This window comes from Bidens hawaiensis, unplaced genomic scaffold (genome assembly GCF_021521415.1).
Source record: "Bidens hawaiensis isolate Kalapana, Puna unplaced genomic scaffold, B.hawaiensis_p1.1 tig00025555_1, whole genome shotgun sequence".
NCBI classification, from domain to species: Eukaryota; Viridiplantae; Streptophyta; class Magnoliopsida; order Asterales; family Asteraceae; genus Bidens; species Bidens hawaiensis.
Genome location: NW_027494078.1, coordinates 270,655 through 286,485, shown reverse-complemented (window position 1 = coordinate 286,485; position 15,831 = coordinate 270,655). Strand labels below are relative to the sequence as shown.

The 15,831-nt window shown below is 36.7% G+C and overlaps 2 pseudogenes; both read right to left on the bottom strand.

The window, feature by feature from the left end:
• Positions 1–2,369: 2,369 nt before the first annotated feature.
• LOC143571719 (zinc finger A20 and AN1 domain-containing stress-associated protein 5 pseudogene) lies at positions 2,370–3,017 on the bottom strand (annotated as a pseudogene).
• A 6,312-nt stretch (positions 3,018–9,329) lies between these two features.
• On the bottom strand, positions 9,330–10,915 carry LOC143571733 (SKP1-like protein 1B pseudogene; annotated as a pseudogene).
• Between the last annotated feature and the right edge of the window lie 4,916 nt (positions 10,916–15,831).

Below are 15,831 nucleotides of genomic sequence, written 5' to 3'. Positions count from 1 at the left end.
TATTTTGGGGGTAGCATGTAAATCATATTCAAGTTTACTTATGTTTATTTTCACATCTATTCAAAATACAATTCAATATATGTTTATGTGTGATTATTGCATGCTCTATGATAATGTTTTATGTGCTTAATTGTTTATTTTATGTTTGGTGGTTGGTATCTCATTCTCATCTAGTATGATCATACATTTACCCAAGTACTTTGATTTCGTATTAATAAGAACGTGTCCACATCTATTTAGTTGTTTATATTTTCATAAGAATTGTAATACTCATCATTTACATATGAATTGTGGTTTTCATATATATACGTATCTCAACTAAAACTTATGTATTCTCACCAACATTCGTGTTGACAAAATCTATTTTTATACATGCTACATGTACAAGTAATTTACATTGATCAAGATTGAAGATATTAGTTTTTTACCTTAGGATATATATTCAAACAATAAATATGATGTAATTGTTTTGATTATTATATTTGTGTACTTGTTTAATGTTAATGAAGTTAAATAATTATTAACGCTTTAATTAGTGTCTTCTGAGCTACTATCCAATCAATACGTTACGCCCCTGCATGTTCCGCCTTTGGTGGGGTGTGACACTTAATTGATTAAATGGCATGAACGAGACTTAAATGTTTGGTTGTCATTTTTCACAAAAGTGTCGTTTACCATGTGCTTTTCTGTTTTTACAATATTTGAATGCACGTCAGCCAATTTCATAGGATAAAGTAGATGTTATTTAGGCGAAAGCTTGATTTATCACCGTTATTGTTTAACCAAAACTATGATAAAGGTCGTGTTGAAGAAATTTTCAAATAACGCTTCAATGTAATGTCCAAAGCTGGGAAAATAGATGGTTAAGGAAGCTAAAAGATATTTTCCGTCTAATCATAACAAAATTGAATCACATAACGCCCAAATCTGGGGAAAATAACTGGTTAAGGAAGCTAAAAGATATTTTCCATCTAATCATAACAAAATTTAAATCACATAATGTCCAAAGCCGGGAAATAGCTGGTTAAGGAAGCTAAAAGATATTTTCTGTCTAATCATTACAAACTCTGAATCACGTAATGTCCAAAGCTGAGAAAATAGCTGGTTAAGGAAGCTAAAAGATATTTTTGTTCTAATCATAACTAACTTTGAATGGTTGGTGATTCAAAAAAATACTTGTCACAACAGTAGAAGAAACATGGTAACCCTGTAAATAAAGATTATCTTAAACGTAGTTATTCTAGTCAGCTAATAGACGGTGCTTTGATTTACGGGCTAAAACCAAGAAACCCACTAGACATAGTTCCTTTGTGTAGTTATTCAAGCTCAACAAATGAACAAATAGAAGGGGCTTTGATTTATGAAACCAAGAACCCGTGAGACTTGGTTTTGTGTAGTGTGAACTCTAAAACAAGCTATTCATAGTCATTATTGATTTAATGACTCAAATTACATTCGTCTTCCATCATACCTTACATGTATACAAGATGTACAACCTTATGAAAATTAGTGAAGACTAGTGACTATTCATCTAGAATGTTACTCAGTGGGTATAGCACGACCCTTTGCGTCGTTATGCCTGGGCTGTGAGGGGGCCCAAAACCAATCCAGAGAACAGTGAAACTTCATAGGGTCTTTTTAAATAGAATAACCACCCAATTTTTTGTGTTGTATATTTACGTGTAAGTTTACGACAAAACCTAGAAATCGATCACTGATCCAATTTGAGTACCTCTACAGGATAGACTAGACAAGTTGCGCTATTATCAAAATCACTACATGCGTGTTTTAGTGATTGCCAACAAGTTTAATGTGATCATTTATTCTTTAAAACCATCGATATCAAGGTGGTTTGCCTTGTTTCTTGCCGTGAAGAGGTCCAATAGAGTTTCTGCACGGCATAGATGGTGATATATTAAGTTAACATAGATGCCATTTGATAAAATGTTAATAGGCTCTTTTCTCTTTGTTAACATCGACGCCATTAGAAGATTCTCATAATTGGTCGACTTCAACTAAGACTTAACTTTAATAAAAATAAAACAAAATCATTTATGGTGTATATATAATAATAAATAAAGCATTAATATAAAGTTAAAGCAAGTTGGCTTAAAAAACTTGAAATACGTTGCTTCGTCAATAATTAGCGGCCTTTGACAACCACATTTCCAAAATACAATGCAACTCAGAAAAGAAAAAAGTTGGTCCATCCACCATGCGATATGTTTGTTATCCTTATTCCCACATTTTTCTTTTCTTTTCTTTCATTTATTAATTTCCAACTTTGCCAGCCTGAAATTGAGAGCGAAATGTTGAATAAACAATCCAATAAAATAATAATAATAATAATTCCGCACAGTAATAACTAATAATAATAATAATAATAATAATAAATCATAAATAAAGTTCAACTAACATAATAATAATTAATCAAATTGACAATACCACCCCCTTAACTTTCCATCACATTTCACACCACCCCCTACCGGAACTCCACCACCGTCTTTCAGTTTCTTCACCTTCGCGCCATATGCTGAATCATTGAATTGAGTCAATTGATTAATTAAACCTTGAGTATCTTCGCAGCTCGAACAACCGGATTTTCACGAGCTATGGCTTCACGTCCAGCGGCTTTGTAGTCGTAGCTACAGTCGTGTCGATCGAGTAACGGTGCTCGGAGCAGAAATCTCGCCGCAACGGCACGTGAATCCGATTAATCCGACCTTCTTCTTGCAACCGGAGCACCGATTCACCTCACGCTTCTTAGGACGGTTGGTTTTGTCATTCTCCAACGGCTCGTACGGCTCGGCTCGTCGTTTACGGCTCAGATCTGAGGCTTTTTTCCGGTGAAGCGGCGGGTGTTAGGTCTAAAGTCAACGAAGTCTTTGAGATCGGATCTACGGTCGTCGATATTGATTGGTGGTGAGCATAAGGTTAGGGTTTCGGGAACCTTGAGCTCGGTTTCTTCTTTCTCTCTCTTTTGAGCCATGGTGATGAGAGAGAGAGAGAGAGTGAAATGAATGGGGTGAAGAAGTAATATAATAATAATAATAATAATAATAATAATAAGTTTAAAGGAGGTGTTTAATATTATTATTATTGTTATTATATGGGGAGATATAAAGGACCTGGCAGCCAGGGTTCGAGTCCTGATCTTACCCGGTTTTACCAGTTTTTTGTTGTCGTGTCGTTTGGTATTGTGTGAGGGTCGGGTTTTATTCGGAAAATCCCTCAATAGATAGACCGCTAGGGCTCCGTCCGTCCGGACTCGTTGCCAGCTCGGGCTACCTTTAGGTAATTGAGGCCGCGTACGGAGGGACCCGACGTAGTTAGTTGTTTGTTTCAAAAAGAATTATTATTATATTACTATTATGACGTAAATGCCCTTGGTGTAAAAGTTGAATCGGTGGTTCTAACTGTGCTGACAAGCAGAAAGTAACGGACTGAAAAGAAAAATGCCTTTCCAGGAAATTATTCTCGCTCCAACCTCTAAAAAAGCATAAAGTAATCATCAAATGTGCATCATTATGTCAATTTGTTGTTTTATAGAAAGAAAAATAAATATCGGGTATTGAAATGTGTGAATATGCTATTTGAAATGTGGGGTTGGGTTGCGGGTAGTGGGTACGGGTACCTCGCTACTTCGGGGTAAACCGACGTCACCTATCCTATTTTCCCCGTCGGATGTCAATTGCAAGTGATACAATTCTGAGAAAGAAGAGGAGAGGGCGAGCAGGAGGGTTGGCCGGGTAATGGGTTTCGCCACCTCAAGTAATTCTATAAATTGACGTCAACTCTCTCATTTTTCCTATCGGATATCAATTGCAGGTGATACAATCCATAGAAAGGAGAGGAGAGAGCGAGCAAGAGGGTTGAGAGGGTAATGCAGCGTCGATGGGTTCAGGTTTCGTCGGATTCAAGAACATTAGTTGAGTTGGTGGCTGGTGATTGGCCTTTAGGCGGGTTGCGCCCCCCCTCACCCTAACACGATTTTATAGGGTGCAAAAATTTTATGTCTTGATTAATTACTTTTGGGAGTGATGCAAATTTGATTTTGTGAAATAGCATGTTTTATTATGCACACGTAAACAATAAAAGCATGCATAATTTAGGCTTGTTAAAGAGTTATTGTGACTCGTTAGATGACTCTCCCGAATAAGTTGTTGATTTCAAGGTTTTTGTAACCAACATTTATTAACCAGTCAAATGATGAAATATTTGGTTGTTAATAACATGTTTAACATTATATCATTGGAGTGATTAAAACGGTGAAATCGGTTTAACAAAGTCTTTAGTTAAAATGTTAACGATAACCCCCCCCCCCCCCCCCTCCCCACCACCCCAAAAGGAATAGAAGGTCAACTGATACTCATTCATCGACACTGTCATCATGACATTCATAATATCTTCATGTAATCAAGATGGTAGAGTATGCAAGTAAATTTATAGAAATTTGGTTATAGATATTTTCGTTATTTAGTTATATGGACTAGTTATGTGAGTATTTACATGTAAATTATTTCGCTTAACTTAGTTACAAATATTTTGTCTTAAAAGAATTATAGGTAAATAAATTTGAGAAATGGTGCGTTATCTGTTAATTCGTGCTATTTAGTTATTGTTCAGTTGATATTGATGGAAAGTATATATTTGCCCTAGAGGTCTCAAGGTCTTAAGTTTGAATTTGATATGAACTTAGTTTTTACTGTAGTGGCATTCGGGCAGCGGGTTTTCTCCGGAATAGGAGATGATGTGCTTGGGTTACTAACTAGGGACGAGCTCGGTACCGTATTGGTACCGATCCCAAGTTTCACGATTCCAATTTTCTTAAAAACTTGGTTCTGTTACTGAAATGCTCATATTGTTATTGGTACCGGTGCGGTACTAATACCACCGTACTATTTCTCATCCCTACTATCAGTGCTGGTTTGTGAACGAAGGTGTAATGAGATCGCTTTTTGCCATTTGGCTGCTCTGATCAACCAAGATTTATTCGTTCGTTGTTCGAAAAGAAGTAATAACAGATGGTTATTGTAACATCCCCAAAATTTCGATCCAAATTTGACAACTTAAGGAAAGTTGAGGGATCAAAAATAATCTCAAGATAAGTAATGAGAAAATATTAACTAAGTAATTATGAGAAAAATAAGGAAATAAAAAAATTTCCTAAGTTAAAGTTTACTTACTAAAAGAAATTTCATCCCACATTGGAAGATGTAAGAAAGTGGAAGCATTTCACTAAGGTATAAATAAGGAAGATGAAATCCATCTCACATGGAAAGTTGTAAAGAAATGGAAGCTCTTTATAAAGAAGAGATTTTTCATAATAATATTCTTTTATGATTATCATGCACCAAGTGGTCCTAGCGGAGGGTGCGTAGCACCCGACGCGCACAGCGCACGCGGACGCGCTCGGCTCGGGCGAAGGCGACGGCGAAGGGCATTGGGCGCAATGTGGCGCTTTGATGGCGCACTTTGCACTTCGAACGCTCGCATCGCCAAGAGTCGCCTTAGTATTTTTGGACAACAAGAGTTAGACCAGAAGTAACAAGCTACAAAAGATGAGGGACTGAAAACGAAAAATAATATTTAGGGACCCATCGCGCTAGCGATGAGTCCAAGGAGATGGCCATCGCGTACCGCGATGGGCCTGATGAGTCATCAACACGTGTCGCACTCCGGCGACACGTGGCAGCGTACCATGACACGTGTCAGACCACGTGGCGACACGTGGCAGACGTGTCAGGCCACGTGGCGACATGTGGCATGACCTCAGGAAAGGAGTCGTTGCGGTACGCGACGGCGGGAGAAGTAGGACCCATCGCGTACTCCGATGGGATCCAAAATTTGCTATAAATAGGGGGCTACGGGTTCATTCTCAACACACCCACATCCACCTCTCTCTAGAAATCACTCTCTACATCGTTTTGCGTGCTGAGTATCGTTTTGGCGTGCCGAACCTCGTAATCCGTGCCAAGTACCGGCCGTTTCCTCGAAGTGCGTGTCACCCAAATAACCCGATATTCTGTCTCGAAATACGTGCGACTCCTGGCGACCAAACGTTGCCTCGATTTGCGTGCCAAGGAAGGTTGATCAAGAACGCCTCGATAGACGTGCATATAGAGTAGAAGTGATGCCCGTATAAACTTAGAAAGATCTAACTCAAAATACCCATGCGAGGTAGGGGTTCTGCTGTCACACCCCAACCTACGGCTGAAATGCTGGGGCGCGAACTGATTGTCACAGCTCACAAGGTTACTATCATGTAATATTTAAATGACAATATCTATTTATTAAATTCAATTATCAATAGATCAATACAAACAAGTACATAATTCATACAACAATACAAATTTTATATCTCTTGATTAAACTATTATTCTAACTAAATTCTTCACTAAGTCTTCACCAACATGCACTAAATTTCTATGATAACCTGCATATGCGCATAAAATATAATTTTGTCAAAAACACATGTTGAGTGAGTAAAACATCAGTTTAAGACACAACAATAATAAGATATAATAAATAAATAAAGATGCAAATTGTTCCTGTGAGAATAAACAGTTAAGCCATAGCATGTAAACAGGCAATCAACCATAAAGAAAGGGCTCAACCAATCCATATAAACGGACATTGGTTACCAAAGCAAGGACTAAACCATTGCCATAAAAATGGACATCGGTTGCCGAAATAAGCATACAACGTTCAAATAAAGCAAGTAAGCAAATAGCAAGTTAGGCATAAACCGATATACACACAAGGATTAACAGTTGCGGTTTTGAATACTAGATAATAGATAAATATATAAGATACGCACATGTTCCCAAAAATGTTTAAAAATAAGTAAAATAGGGGAGTGATTACTCACCTGATCGGTATGAACGAAATATAAGTGAGGTAGAAAGACGAACCCTTCGGGATATACCGTCAAGGATTCCTAGTTAAATAATATTAATATGAATTAATTAATAATGAGTCAACACGTATAATGAATTAAAATTTCGATGTGATTTGAGTTATGTTTGGGACTGAGGTGTTATTGATTGATCGATCGAACTCCAAGGTTATTGATATGATGAAATCATTATTATTAGCTTAAATGAATAAATATGAGTTGAAATAATTATATAATTATTTAAATAATATTTAATTAAATATAATGAAATTATATATGTGTACATATATAAATATAACTCGTAATATATTAAATAATTTAAAACAAACGTTAATATATACGTATTTATCATACAGTATATATCTTGGACTATTTAACGAAAATCAAATTTTATAAATATAATTAATACGTTGAGGATACAATTATTACAATTTTTAAAGGATGGTATATATAAATATATATATACATACGTAAACGAAAACTTTTAACGAAATTCGACACGAAACATAACTCCAAGATATCAGTTTAATTAAAATAATGTTTATCTAATAATTAATATTCAATTTGTAAAACCTTAAAAATCCATTAAAAGCATTAATTCAAAATAAAAAATAAAAACTACCATGGCCGGGACTCGAACCCGCGCCAATGGCTGGCTCCGAGGTTTAACGCACACCGACACAAGCCAACTGGGCTGGTGTGCCAGATGTTTAGAGTTTGAGAAAACAAGAAGAATGAAACAGAAAACAGGAATCAGTAACAGAAACTGATTATAAACAGAAAAGGTAAATACGCCCCAAACCTTTTATACTGAGTCAGAATGTTTGCATAGGATTTACGAATCCTTAAAACTTTGTGTTACAATAATAAGAAACGGACACTCTGATTAAGAGTATACATGTGTCTGGATCCAAAACATACATGGTGACTCAGCATTTCCCCGAGGCCATGCATATCATCAACATGGCTCTGAAGGTCTACGGGGCTGTTCAGAGAAATGATATTGTATATATATATTTAATTGTACATGGTACTTAGGGTAATTTGATCCCAATTTAGTTGAGTGCCTAATGAGTAGTCACAAATGTATTATTGTTGGTTTCACAAAGGTATTGAAAAGAGATTTTAGAGTCAGTGTTATTCACCAGCTTTTTGCTGACGTATTTTTCCCCCATGTTACAGGGAAACAAGAAAGGTTAGAATAGACAAGCAAGAAGGAATAGAAGATTGAAGTTATAGTCATTAGATGCTATCTGATGGCTCAGATATTTTATTTCAAAATATTACGAAGAGTTATGTTTTTCAAGGTAATAATATTTTATTAAAGACTTCCGCTAAATTTAAACCGCAACTCTGATTTACTTACAAAACCGGTACCAACTTATGATCACACGCCTAGGCCCTAAAGTTGGGTGTGACAGTTATATCTATTAGTTAATTAATTTAATTAACGCACTCTCTTAACATATTCCTAGCCATCCATTGTGGGCTTTCTAATTTAACTCTAGCACAACTCATACTTTTAAATCCAATCCAACTATACTTTTTCTAAAGTCCACAGACTCCACACAAAACCTGGTTTTATTCTTTCTGCGTTTCAACTTTCAAGCCTACAAAATCAATATATCAATTTCACTTTGCAATTTTGATTGTTTTGCTTGTATAAAGATGCCCTAGCTTGTCAATGAGATAGCATTGCCTACCACGAATCTATTCGTGTGGAGAAAGGGTATCACATCGTAATTTGATGTCATACGAGCCCGTGAGTTGAGAAATTAATGAGCCCGTTGGATGATACATATCTGATGAATAAGGAAAGGGCTCGTCTGCCAATACATAAAACAAGCAATCTGGTTGTTGAGGACTTGAGGAGTCTGATTGGTAAAATATTTGGGACTAAACCCAAAGTAACTATGAAGTTCATAATAACTATGTTAACAATGTCGGCAGAAAAATTGTGTTTTTTTAGTGTATTCCAATTCATTGAAAGAATTAAATAATCTCTTTATCTTGCATTTAAAGATAGAGAACCTATACATCCAAGAATAAACAATAAGAGAAAAGATCGATATCCAAAGATACAATTGAACAAAAGATATTTAGGAAAGGAGATAAAGAAAATCAATAAAAGATACAAATTATTAACCAAATCAAATAGATATATGGGGAATTTTGGAATTAGGGTTTTGCATCGTTCCATCAACCAAGAAAACAAATAGATAATCAAATATTTAGTTTTGATTATTGATTCCTATTTTATCTATGGATTTCTTCAACCAAGAAAACAAAGAGAATATCAAACCAATCTCTTAATTATAAGTACCCAGATTTGAATAACGCACACCAATGCTAGATAAAAATAACATAACATAATAACGATGAAAAAAAATAAATGCATGTTGATAACTAATAATAATAATAATCTGGATCTTTACTCAAACGCCCATGCATTCTCCTGGCGAACCACAGCTTCTTCCTCAGGGGTCTAGTCATTCTTGATGCTGAAAGTCTTGCGAACCTCATCAGGACTCATGTCCTTGATCATGTCAGCCGCCGTTTGACAGGTCAGGCCGAGTAAGCCTTTGATGTCGAGATAATTTGCTGATGTGAGCCCAAGTATTGAAGACCGGGCTATTATGTTTCTGGAGGCCCAAGATCGCGCAACAAAGGGTGGCCCACGAAAACGGCCATAACTTGGCCCACGAAGCTCCGTTTCAGGCCTATTACCAGTCGAATCGAAGCTTGAGAGGAGGAGCACATTGTGGCAAATAGAGATGTTCAACGAAACCGGTTCCTGGAACCGAACCGGTGGACCCGAACCGGACCCGAACTGGTTCCTACCCGTTTTTTGTAGGAACCGGACACTATCTGATTCAACCCGATGATCCGTGACCGGTTCTTGCATTTCTGAGTGGGGGCGGGTAGGAACCGGAACCGAACCGGAACCGGTTCCTAACCGTTTTTTTTGGCCGTTTTTTTGACCGTTGGGGTCAAAAATAGCCGTTTTTTTGACCGGTTACGGTACAGGAACCGGGTTAGGAACCGGTAAGAACCGGTTAGATAGGTTAGGGGTCCGAGGGTGGGAGAACCGGTTCGGTTCCCTAACCGGTTCGAGCCTGGAACCGGTTTAAAAGGGGGTTTTGAATATAGGAACCGGTTAGGAACCGGTTCCGGTTCCTAGTCCCAAACCGTTTTGAACATGCCTAGTGGCAAACGCCTATGGTGGTTTGGCCCCTGTCTGAAGCCCAAAAACGACTCCTAAATAAAGTTATGAGCATTTTATTGTTTTTTCAGCACTTTTTATGTTTTTATTTTTGAGTTTGTGTTTGGCCCATGGCCCGTTTTAGGCCCATTTCGTATTAGAACTCTTATTTATATGTTGGTGATGTAAGATGAACGATCAGACTTGAATATTAATAAATTTCGTTTTTCTCTTCATTTTTCTTAGACCTTTGGGTGGGATTTGGGAGTTTTGAAGTTCATCACAGGTATTCACTGAATCAACGTGATTCGATCTTCGTTTTGTTTATACCGCTGCATCATTTGCAGCCAGAATTAGAGCAAAAAGAGTCGCGTTATCATCTACTTTAACAAACTCTGAATCGAACGATTTCAGATCCTTTTCGTTTGCTGATGAATCAACATGCTTTTTACAGTACTCGATAACCATGGCCAAGATCTTGCTGGTGATGTTTGGGAGTGGGATACCGGAGCCGGTACAGTCATCTTCGATCATGTGTTTGATTGTTTGTGATTCCAACGCCACCGCTTCTTCAACCTCGAAGGTTTCTCCGTCCGAACTCCTCAACACGATGGTTTTTTTGGTTTGGTCGGCCATTGCTGTTAGACTAAAGGTTGTGATTTGTGAATGAATTGTGAACGAGAATGAGATACGAAAGAGGGGTGAAAGGGGTTTATATAAGATGGAATGGCGGTGCTCTGCCGGAAATATCGGCTTACTATTTGGTAACCCTATTCATGTGTAAATCAAATTCTCTTTTTCACTTGGCCTCCTTAATATTTCTAAGTTGTTGCATCGGGATCCTTGTAGTTTTTTTTTCTCAGTTGTTATAATTTGTAGTTGTATATATACCGGTGACATATATGCAATTGTATGTATACGTCTCATATTATTCGGCTCATTTGAACGCCGAGGGTTTTTATTTAGACATCCATATATGTCTTGTAAAGGTATATATCACGCGTATAACAGTAACCTTAAAACGTCAATCTATAAGTGTAAGAGTCTGTACTGGGTCATCCTGAGAACACGTGGCGTATCGGTCACAAGCTAACCAATACGCCACCCGTTCCTATGATTATACGCACCGTAGAGATACGAATAACAAATTGTTTTGACTCTTGCATTTTGACATTTGCATTCCTATTTTCCTCAATCTGCTCCATTATTTTAAGCTTCTCGACTCTTTCCTTTTTATTTATTTAGTTTTTATATTTCTTTCTCTTATCATAGTTGCGCCATTTGAATTATGCAGAAAGACACAAAAATGCTAACGTGTTGTTTTTATTTATAAAATAATACATTACCGGTTTCAGGGTTGTAAACTGAACCATGAACACCTATAATTACAGCCAAACAAAACCTCTTAATACTTGTTAGGACCTATTACAAACAAATAAATATGCTTTATTAATTAAGCTGTTATGACTCGCTACAAGCAAAATATATCAACTTTAGGCATTCTCCTTTCAATATAACTAACTAATACTTATTATGGGGAAGGGGCACTCAAGGCTACTATTCATGTATCATCCAACCCTAAGTACCTATAAACCATAAATCACTGGCATCACTTACTCACAAGTACCCAAAGACTTTTTTGTTTGTTTCTTAGTTCTCTAATTACAATACATGTCAAACATGAATCAATTTTATGTTGCAAACCTCTGTCACGGAATGAAGTTAATGCATCATACCCACATGGGGGTGGCGACAGTGTTGCCACGTGGTTTGAAAGCCATGAACGGTACTCATATGAGTGCCATGTCTTCTTACTTAAGAGAAGTATGATTCGCTAATAGCTTATTTATTTGATGCCAAACAATTTTGCATACGTTTTTCTCCACAAGCTTGTAGCTATATATGGAGATGACATGCCGTCTCCCCAAGCTCCTACCTATAGGGACGACATGTCTCCACAAGCTCCTACCTGTAGCTACAAAAAGTCGTTGCTATGCAAAATCAATATATATATATATTAATAAAATATATTAAATGTCTTTTATTTATTTTTAATAAGTTTTTAGCATTAAAATAGCAGTCACTATAAACTAAACCCTAAACAACTTGTGGTCACTATAAACCAAAAACCTTATAGCAAAATAGTTTGATGGTAAACAAACCCAAAAGTATTGTTTTAACATGTCTTTTCTACAAAATTTAATATCTATAATATATATAAATGAAACCAAAAAATCATGTGTGTCGCGATGTGGTCGTTTCCTCTCTTTTAGAGTCTTCAGATTCGCTTGATTTTTAAATTATGAGTTCTTATGTATTTGACCCGCAATTCACGGGTATGAGTTTCATCAAACCTAAATATTTCTTAAACGTGTCATAACATCTCATTAAATTAAAAAAGGGATATTGGTTTTAAATACTCAAAACTTTGACCCATTGTTAGATAACACTTCCAACTTACGAAATGTTCCCCAACACTCTCAACTTTTAACATATTTTCTTCTAACACTCCTAGAGTAACGAGACACTAACTTCGTTAGTGTTGGTGGGGGGGGGGGTAAGAAATGTCATTTTTCAAAGTTCAAATGATAAAATCAAAATTTTAATTTATTATATACTTCACATCCTTCTCCACCCAACAACCACCCCCTCTTCCCTATCACCACCGCCACCCCACCTCCCTGCCAACAACCACTACCGCCATCGAAGACCACGGCGAAAGAATCTGTCACCACCACCGTTGTACTTACCCTCGCTACCAGATCTGAGGTCACCGTCTTACCCTACCACCGCCCTGCTATCATCACCATCTCTGCCTAACCCAGTATTTATCTTTGCTTTTACTGTTAGTTCACCGCCATCATCATCTCCGCCACACACACAAACACCATCGCCATCATCATCTATGTTTTTTGGATTTTGAAATTGGGGGTTTTGTTGGAAATTAGGTACATTGGCGGTGGTTAGTGGCTGCCGGTGGTGGTGGTGTGTGGCTGCGGTGGTGGTTTGTGGCTGTAGTGGCGGTGGTTGGTGGCTGCCGATGGTGGTGGTTTGTGGCTGCAGTGGTGGTGGTTGGTGGCTGCCGATAGTGGTGGTTTGTGGCTGCAGTGGTGGTGGTTGGTGGCTGCCGATAGTGGTGGTTTTGCGGCTGCGGTGGTGGTTTGTGGCTGCAGTGGCGGTGATTGGTGGCTGCCGGTGGTGGTGGTAGTTGTCGGTGGTGGTTGGTGGCTGCAGTGGCGGTGGTGGCAGGGAAGAGCGACGGTGGTGGCAGGGAAGATGGGGTGGTGGGTGGGCGGGTAAGGATGTAAAATATATAATAAACACAATTTTGATTTTATTCCTTGAACTTTGAAAATGACATTTTTACCCCCAAACACTAACGAGGTTAGTGTTTCGTTACTCTGGGAGTGCAAGAAGAAAATATGGTCAAAGTTGGGAGTGTTGTGAAACATTTCGTAATTTGTGAGTGTTATCTACCAATGAGTCAAAGTTGGGAGTATTTGAAAACCAATATCCCAATTAAAAGCTAATCTTATCAAATATTTGATATAAAAATCCTATAAAGTAGGGATATATTATAAATTAATATTTTATTTATTTAAAAAAAGATATATATTATTTATAGTTAAAAAACCAATTTTATAGTAAAAAAAATAAACGGGTCTTGGGTCTCAGAAAACCCATATAGCTTTTAAACTGGGTTATAACATCTCATTTATTTGTGAAACAATTTATCTTTAAACCATAAGTATATTATTAACTTTCTTACAATAAAAAAAATAAAAATTCAAAAAATAAATAAATATTAAAAACAAATAATATAAAACAACTCATGTAATACATGGGATAAAAACTAGTACATATATATTCTTTTAGGTTTTCTTCTATTAATGATAAAAACAAAATTTTCAAAATATTATAACTTGGAGAAGTGACAAGTCGATCCCACAAAGTTTAGGTGAAAATAATTTACTTTCATTAGGATTTAGAACCATACTAGAAAAAAAAATAGTCTAACATGTAGAGATAACTTGTCGTCTCTAAAAGTATTTAGAAAAAATTAATCTTATAAGAATTTATTTAATCATGATTTTTATCAAGAAATAATTTATTTCACATGTGTGTCTCTAAATGTTTGACTAGTGAGAAATTAGGGGCCAAAATTTCCCACCAATCAATCCAATAATTTCAAAACTAATAAAAAAAATATATTTAAATGTTAAACTATAAATACGGCATGTCGTCTAAGTATATGTATGTGTGTATTCAATTAAATCAAACGAGTAATCTGAATCCATTGATCACACTCAAAAACTCGAATGTCCAAAGTAAGTGTGGGATACACTCGATACCATTATTCACAAAGAAGGATAATACTCAATTGGAACTACTAGAATGTGAGTTGATGACGCTTTCCTAAAAAGATCTCATGATTTCACAATGTTTTCGCAAAGTCAATAATCTATGTCAAGAGATTGGAGAATACCCGTATGAAGCGGACATTCATCCATATTTTAAGGTTGTAATATTGCAGCTTTGTTATGACTATCAAAGGGTGGGAGACCCAACCGAGTGTTATAAAGTTCAAAAATATCCCCGTGAGACAAAAAGTCTAAGCAAAACAGTTAGTCGAGGTGCCGATTAAGACTAAAATCGGCCTTGTATCTCAAGGGTAAGGTGACTGAAACGTTCAATAACAATTAGAGTTGTAAAGCCTGTAATGGCGAGAAAGATAGGGGTAAGTACTGGGAGAATAAAAAACTTGACTGACCCGATAAGAAATAACGAAACATTAAGGGTTGGGACGACAACTCAAAAGAAGATTCAATGGACGAAGAAAACTGGGAAAAATAATTAAGATACCAATCAAAGCAACTTCCGTATTGGTGCAGGAATATTTGTTGACGAAAATGGCATATGGCTTAAGAGTGTCAACAACATGTGCGCTACTTTCCTTTAACTTCCAAGCTTCTAAGAATGTATAGTTCATGGAAAAAGATATGATTTGGCATAATACTGGTCGTTCAATGTATGGTATGACACATCATTCGATTGATGAGAAATTGAGAAGGCATGACAAGAATTTGATAAGAGATATCGAGAATTTGTGTAAGAACCTAGGAACTTTCATTTGGGTTTGGCTGCCGATGACTTTTATCCTTTTGGTAACATGAGTCAGGCTTATAGGATGTGGCCAATAGTGTTGACAACTTTAATACTCCACCATGGTTATGCATGAAAGAGTCTTCTTTCGTGCTAACTTTGTTGATTCCCAATCCTAAATCACTTGGAAAAGACATTGATGTTTTCTTAAGGCCTTTAGTGGATGAATTGAAAATGTTGGGGGCGAACGAGTTCAAATGAGATGCATATCAACCGAAATTGTATTCAGGATGTGTGTTGCACTATTATGGACCATTAACAATTAACCCGCTTGTAGCAGCTTGTCTGGATGGAGTGGTCAAGGGTATAAAGCATGTAATGAAGACAAACCCTCGTGTAGTGTTGGTCACAAACGATTCTTGAGTAAGCAACATAAATGAAGGCAAGGTATGTTGTTTTATGGTAAAAAAGAGACAATAAAACCTCCTAGAATATTGACTAATGCAAAAATATTAGAACAACTAGACCATCTTAATATAACCCTTTAAAACGTACTATTAGTCATAATGTGATTGTTGTAAAAAGATCAATTAGATTTTAGTTTAAATAGGTTATCAACCTAGGCTTA